At 34.4% G+C, this 8,104-nt stretch overlaps 1 pseudogene; it reads right to left on the reverse strand.

Moving 5' to 3' along the window:
• Positions 1-1,165: 1,165 nt before the first annotated feature.
• On the reverse strand, positions 1,166-1,266 carry LOC114224583 (U6 spliceosomal RNA; annotated as a pseudogene).
• Between the last annotated feature and the right edge of the window lie 6,838 nt (positions 1,267-8,104).

Below are 8,104 nucleotides of genomic sequence, written 5' to 3' on the forward strand. Positions count from 1 at the left end.
CTTTAAAAAAAAGATAATATAATGAGAAGACGATGTATTTTAGAGGTTGAAAGAAGTGACAGCTAATATTATATCCCAATAGAGACATGCTGAATAGATGAAAAGATGGAGGAAAACTATTCTAGGCAGTTGAAACAGTATTCGTCTTAAATCTCTGTGGAATAAAGGACATTAGTTCACTTGAGAAACTAAAAATTGGCCATTGTGGCTGAAGATTAGTGAGCAAAGGAAGAAGTAGCATAAAATTAGGTTGCTGAGGTTGACAGAAAACCAGATTATTAGGTCATGACTGTTAGGTTCTGACTATTAGGATGCTATTTGCCACCTAGTCCTAAAGCATCTTAACTTTAATGTAAATCTTAAAATGACCACAAGTGTCATAAAAACTCCACTATTAGATCTTATATCATGCACATCAGATAAAATTGGTTATACTCAATATTGTTCAAATTATTTTACAATTGGGCCAATTGATTAATCTATTTTTTAGAAAAACACTACTTGGTAAGGGCATCGATGGAAAAGAGAGTGTATTTGACAAATCTCATGGCAAACAAAACTGTACGGGTCTAATATTTATGTATGTCCTTATACCTTAAATTGAACCTCACAAATTGGAAATTATTTTTGGTTTTCCCTTCAGGTACCCTTACTCTTTATGACTTATTACATATGAAAAACAAACTTATCATATAGAAATACTGGGAAATAAAACCCTGAATATTACTTATAGGTTATACTGGCCATTTTCGCTAGGACTTTAACACTAAATTTAGTTATCTTAGTCTTTTTGCAAAAGCTAGTGTTTTTACTAGTTTAGTAGAAGATGTTCATATCTGAACCTGAGATTGCTTGGGGTAACTTACTGTGGCACCCATAACAAACACACAATTAACAAATTATAGCTCTATTCAAGGATGATACATTTATTCTTCAAATGAAGAAAAAATAAAAAAGAAATATTTTCAAAAAGAGCTAATTCTTATACAGTGCTACTATATGTGAGGCACTGTTTTAAAATCTTCATATATATTAAATCATTTACTCCTTGTAAAAATCCTATGAGGTAGGAACTCTTACCATTAGCAATTAGAGATGAGGCAACTCAACCACAGGTAGTTACTTAACCTGTCTAAGGATGCCCAGGCAGTACAATGTAGCCTGGAAATTCAATGTGATGGTCTTGCTTTAGTGTGTCATCCTTGTGCAGGCACCATGCTAATCTTCTCGGTATCATTTCAATTTTAGTATCCGCATTGCCAAAGCGAGTATGACAGTCTTGTTTTAGAATTCTCCATCTCAGCTCTCACCAGTTGGTATTTTTCTTTAATGGAAGAAGATCTATTCAGGGAAAGTAAACTATCATATTATTGAATAGGTCTTAGATTAATTTATCGTGATATTTTCTTGAGCAGCAATGTCAAAGAATTGAAAACTTATGGATGTTATAGAAATGGATAAAACTGGTCAGTAGTTCTTATAACTAGGAATATGTCACTGCACAGATAAAGTGATATTTTTATCACTCTTTCTTTTCAATTTAAACACCTAAAGGACAGAACTTGAATGAATTTGAAGCAGTTGCTAGTTTGACCTAAATATTTGTTAACAAAATCAAATGTAAAACTGACTCTTACTAGAATGGGTTTAACTATTTTCTAAATGATGGAAAATGTGGCAAAGGAAAATACCTATCATCTATTTATCTATCATCTATCTATATCTCTTCCACACATTTCTTAAAATATTGAAATTAAATAAAGTCTGAGGGTAATGAATATTTGCAGATATTTTACCTTTTTATTTTTGAAGATTAAATTTCAATAATTCTCTAGAGTTGTTTCTCAAGTTTAAAATGTCTATAAAGAGCAGAAGGCATGTAAACTTCATTTTGTAAGATTTTCTTCCTGTCAAGATGATTTGTTTTGAGAAGCATCTGAGGGTCTATAAGGCCACCCACCATTTTAATAACTCTGATTGTTCTGTGTATCATCAAGTCACTGAGTCCAATCTGGACAGTTTCATTTTACATAACTATAAATGTTACTCTCTAACTGTCATTATTATACATTGATCTCAATAAGAAAATGTTCATCATTGTTAAGGGATGGGGGAAAAAGGCTCAACACAGCATATATTTCAAGCTTCCAACAATATAATCACACTTTTAAGTATACAATTCTATGTATGATTCAAAGTATAGAATTTTTAAATACTATTTTGGCCTCTTATATTTCCCATTTTATTTCTTGCTGTAAAATTAAATATAATATCTACTGAGAAAAGGGTCTCGACTATTGTTAAGGATTTTTTCTGAAGGTTATTGTCATTTGTAATTTCTTTTCTATGAGATTTTTCAGTGTTCAGAATTTAATTCTAGGATGAAGTGTCAAATATGAGGTTGCTGACTGTATAAATACTAACCCCCTACCCCCAATTCAATTTCAAAGAGCAATTCAGGTGAGAGTAAATAAATAAATAAAAGGTTTGGTTAATGTTGGACATTTGCTTGGTACCGTGTCATTCAAAACTCCTTACATTTAAAAACAAAATTTGCACTGACATATGAATGATGTATAATGCAGCATAATTACTTACGGGGTCTTTGAAAAGAGAGGCCCCCTTTTTTCCAAGTGATTTAACTTTGAAAAGGAATTACTTCACATGCCCAACAAATAATATTAAAAAGCATTTTATGAGGGTTTTTTTCCCCCTGCATATTTCTACACATGGACAGACTATTGTGTGCTCTAAAACCTGTATTTACATGACACACTTTTATGGTCCAATGGGCAAACACTACTTAGTCCTCAAATAACATCACAGTAATGACTACAGTCAAGACAGCGAGAACACTCCACCATTATTATCCATATCAGACTGCACCAGATGGGGTGTCTGTGGTGGAGTGCTGACAGTGGCAAACACTGAACAACTCTTTCTGGTATTTTTGTGTACTCTTAGGCACAGCAATTTTACATTCAAAATCAGCAGTGCATCAGTTCTTTCATTTCGAAGACATATATTGTATCATATATTCTTCTTTTGAATATAGTGGAGAAAGAAATGATGTGGAAAATTGAAGATGACTTACATTAAGTGGGATTTAGCCAAATTTCACTGGGCATAAGGCAAGTTTCCAACCTCAGTAGTATTGATCTTTTTGTGTTGGGTCATGCTTTGTGTGGAGACTGTCCTGTGCCTTGTAGGATGTTTAACAGGTTCGTTGACCTCTATTGACTAGAAGCCAGTATCCAAACCCCAGAGAGTTGTGACAACCAACAATGGTCTCTTTGCGATGAATGAACTCATGAACATACACATACTCTTTGAACAGATTAAATTATATGGCTTGGCTTTGTCAATATCAAAGTTTTATCAGTCTCTAGGTATAAGATGTGCATTTTTTCTCAAAGTATACTTTATGTTTATTCATTTGTTTGTTTTACATTCAGTCATGGCTAGAGTAGATAAGCATTTTGCATCTGCAATATTATTTCACACATTTTATATTGACAGCAAGAAAATAAAATGGGAAGTATCGAGTCAAATAATACAAGGGGACATATTTAAGAGAAAGACTTCAGTGTTTATTGAGGAGGGGAATTGGCTCCTACAAGTCCCCATTGAGTCCCAGCTCGTGGAGGCTGCAGCTCTAGGCTAGTTCTTGCCCAATGTTAAGGAAAATATTTAAACTGAGGAATACTTCATGACAAAAGCTGCTTACTCCTAAAATCAGTGGAATTTTCAGTTACGTTTCTCATTTCCTTATGCTTTTGGAATAAAGATGCTGCTTCCAAGAAATCAGGTAGTTGGAAGGGAGAATGAGACAAGATTATTTACCACATCACTGATTATAAACATGACTTGAATTGTAAAAATAAACAGAAAAGAAGTCAGAATCTTTGCTTCTGCTTCATTTTGAATGTCCACCAGTGGATCTAATTATCATGCAAGAACTGTCAGTTCTGTCATTGCATGTAGTCAGGTATTCATTGTTTTAGTTAATCAAAAATAGTGTTTTGCAGAGAATAACCATATATACATGAATTATCAATTTTCAAATTACTAGAATATAATAAAAGTGTACTTATTACTACATTTTTCTCATATTCGTTTTGTCTTTGAAAATTTCAAAAGGCTTTCAGGATATTTTGTTTGCTTTAGGGTTATCACTATAAAGCTCAGTTATTGTTCTCTAGCTACGAAGAAGTGCCTTCAGATATGGATCTCTGGATAATATAATGCCAGAAAAAAATAGCTTTTAACATTCAGTATTGGCATTGAAATATTGGTAAACACTAAATAAATACAATGGCAAAAATAATAGTCTATATTATACATACATTGTATTATTTTTAATGCACAGTATCTAATGTTAGAAATATCCAGTAAACGGTGAAAAAGATAAAAGTTTCCTTCATAATCCTAAATTTCTAATAAGTGATCACTATGTATGGGTTAGTTGGCTCAATATTATATAGCACATAGTATGTAAAGAAAATTAATGTGATTATATTTCAGGATATACATGTTTAACATTATAGTTTTAATATTGCACTGATTTTCATAATACATGCAGTTTTTCCTTAAACAAAATTATTTAATATGCCAAATACTGACCTGTCATTTTATATTTCTCCAGACTTCAGTAATCTGAAATAATTTGACCTATTTATTTAGGATTAGCAAGTCTTCTCAGAAACTATAGTGTAAAAAAATATAATCCAAAGCCTTGATAGAGTAGGAGAGAGAATAGGATCTGTTCGGATGAACAAACACCTTAATTCCCTAAATAAATATACATTCTATATCAAATTAGGCTTGGTAAATTTCTATATTTACTTTAATTTTTAATGTCTTTTTCTTTGTAGTTCTCAAAAACATTTCTCTTATGCACATAGAACAAAAGAAGAAACATTCTGTAGTTAATTTTTACAATTTCATCAGCTGGTAGCAGAAGACCAGTTGCTTAGTGGATAAAGTGTTGGCTTTATATTCAAAAGGACAACTTCAAATCCCGTTAAGGTTATATTTTTATTAAAATTTCCATTAATTTTTCCATCAATGTGATTGTAGATTAATATTAATTAATTCTAACCATTTTTTGAAGAAATAAATGGAGCCATATCTGATTCAAAGTTAAACAAGACACTATTCAAGCTTTCTTGGTAACCCTTTCCTGGGTTCAGAATTGGTTGGGGAGAAAGGGAATAAGATATCTTTAATGGCATTTTATTGAACTTAGCAATTTAAATGGTCTACCCTGATTTTCGAAGATATCAAATTATCATACAGATGATGTCTTTCTCATAAAATCTAGCTCTTAATGTTTACCACGAAAATGACAAAGGTAATTTTTAATGTTGGATGTAGAACTTATATGTATAAATTGCTGATATTAATGAGCGTTCTGGGATGAGGTCTTTCTGTGCTAAAACTGATATAACAACAAATAGTTTTATATTATAGAAACTGACAACAGAAACCACTGACATTGCTTCTATGAAGTTTTTATTTTAAGATTTTATTTATTTATTTGACAGAGAGAGACACAGTGAGAGAGGGAGCACAAGCGGAGGGGGGTGGGGGGAGGGAGAAGCAGGCTTCTGGCAGAGCAGGGAGCCTGATGCGGGGCTCGATCCCAGGACGCTGGGATCATGACCCTATTGGAAGGCAGACACTTAATGACTGAGCCACCCAGGCGCCCCTCTATGGAGTTTTAATTTATTATTATAGCCAATGGAAAACATATCCTAGGAAGAGTATAATCTTAATGCTCCTAGGGGAAGTCTGGGATATAAAGGTGGGCCACCGGGTATCCTCTTTGCATTAAGGCATTCTAAAACTCCTAAGAAATATACAAATGGGGACTTTGACGCTGGTAGTACAGCTCTGGGTCATTGGGAACAATCCTTTCCAGCCCCGTGTGTGACAAAAGATTATTACAAGCTTTCGGGAGAAGATGTTATTCAAAGTGAAATGCAAACTTACCTTTACAACTCTAAATTTTAGCGACTAATTTGAATGTCTCATTCTCTGTACCACCGCAGGACCTAATAAAGTTCATACTCAACTCATCTTAATCCTTTAACAGTGATGGGAGGTTTGCAGGATTCTAGGATTCAGAGAGGAATACAGAGCTAAAGTTTTGGACAATAGCACTGTGATATTAAAATTTAAAGAAGAAGACTAGGGACCATTATTTCTCTTTATCTTGCTTGTCTATTTTTTGTTACTTGTAATGTGAAGAAAGGTTTTTAATCTCTTTAGAAAAAAGGATGCAGTAGAAATATATCAAAATGTAATCCTGGACATGAGAGATAAAAACAAAAAAGGCTGAAACCCCCAAACACCAGAATGCATGTGTTAATATTTTATGTTACATATTAAGATGCTTTTACAATGAGAAAGCTATTAGACTATTATTTTTACCAACAATATTAAGAGCCAATATTTATCAGACATTTTCTTTGTGTCAGGGACTGGCAGGAGCTTTAATCTCATGGAACCCTCCCAGCCACCATATCAGGAAGGTATTGTTATTTTTCCCGTTATAAAGATAAGTAAACTAAGGTTTAGGGAGATTAATTAGCAAAGACTAAATATTTAGCAAATCATCAGAACCAGGCAGTGACAATCTTAAAATGTCAATGTAGAAATTCTTAAAAGGAAAACTTCATTGCAAAGAACATGAAAATAATGTTCTCAGAGTGGAATAAAAAATTGAGAATATATTAATTGTCCCTGTCATGAGTTGGGAGAGGAAGTACAGAGTTGTCTCTTAAGGTTGTCTGCAGACAGGATTATTACATTAAGAATAAAATGTTTTAGCAACACATAGATTGACATCACCATGCAAAAGAGTGGAAAAAAGATCTTCATGCCTAAATCTCCTCAAAAAACACGTGCATTCCATATGGGGCTGGGTGATCCAGAGCAGGGGTTCAGCACTTTTTCTTAAGATTGGGTTTCATTCTGCTAACAGCATGTTGGCTGAGTGCCCACTAGCAAGCAATTAAGACTCTGTGCTTGCCTGCGTTTTAGTAGCTCTCCTCATGAAACATGCGGCCACATGGGAGCAGAAGCTTTGCCAGCATGGGTCACGGTCTGGGAGCAGCATCGGGAGAGCTTCTACACTCTAAGGACTCATAGTCTTCTGGGAAGTTGAGGAGAGGATGAAGGATTGATTGGCGGTGCCTGTGAGAGAAGATCAAGAAGGGAATCGTTAAGAAATGGGGACCATAGAGAGATATCAAAAGTGGAGTTAGGAGAAGGAAGCAAAATGCTACCAAGGAACCTAAGGGAAAATGAAATAAATCAATGTCTAAAAATTGAGAAGCAACTGGGTTAAATAAAAAGAAGACAAAAACTTGATGGCTGATGAGAGTTTCTTACCATTGAACATGGATCATGTATGTCCCTCTTATTTTTTGAAAGCAACACAAATGCTGATCATCTAAGATGTGCCAGGTAGAGGGCTGGGGATGTGAAGGCCAGTGAGACATCTTCATGCAGAGATGAGTAAGGGAAGACTCCATGCCTCACGTGACACTCACATAGACTGTTATGGAAACGGCAACGGTTTGACCATACTGTTCTCCTCTCCCCAGCCTAACTCTTTTTGTGCCTGCAAAAAAAGCATTTGACTCAGGTTGGCGTTAGTTGTGCCTAAAAGAATTAGAAAGCCTTATACAAAGATGAAATAGACCCCTTGGGAGGGGGCTAGCTTTTCACGTCTGAAAATGTAATAGGCCAAACCAGTGATTTCAAATCTGATTGATTACTCAAGACCTCCTGGGCATGATTTACAGTACAGACGTCTGCTGCCCGCTCCTGGAAGTTCTGGTTCAATAGATCTAACCAGATATATCCTCATGATGTAAACATTGCCCTGAACAATTTTGAAAAGGGAAACAGTATTTCCCTCTTCACAATAGACTTTGTTAAGTTACAATTAAAGGAAGAACTACTGTCTTGCTGGCTATACCTGCACATAATCTGGAAAAAATCCAAATGTATAGAAAACTTTCCCTCAAATTATTAATGTGGCCCCTTAAACAGGTAATCTCACTGGTGTACGGGAAAGCAAATTTATACACCT

The sequence above is a fragment of the Eumetopias jubatus genome, unplaced genomic scaffold (genome assembly GCF_037043125.1).
Source record: "Eumetopias jubatus isolate StellerSeaLion01/CBP00866 unplaced genomic scaffold, mEumJub1_p1.0 scaffold_3, whole genome shotgun sequence".
NCBI lineage: Eukaryota > Metazoa > Chordata > Mammalia > Carnivora > Otariidae > Eumetopias > Eumetopias jubatus.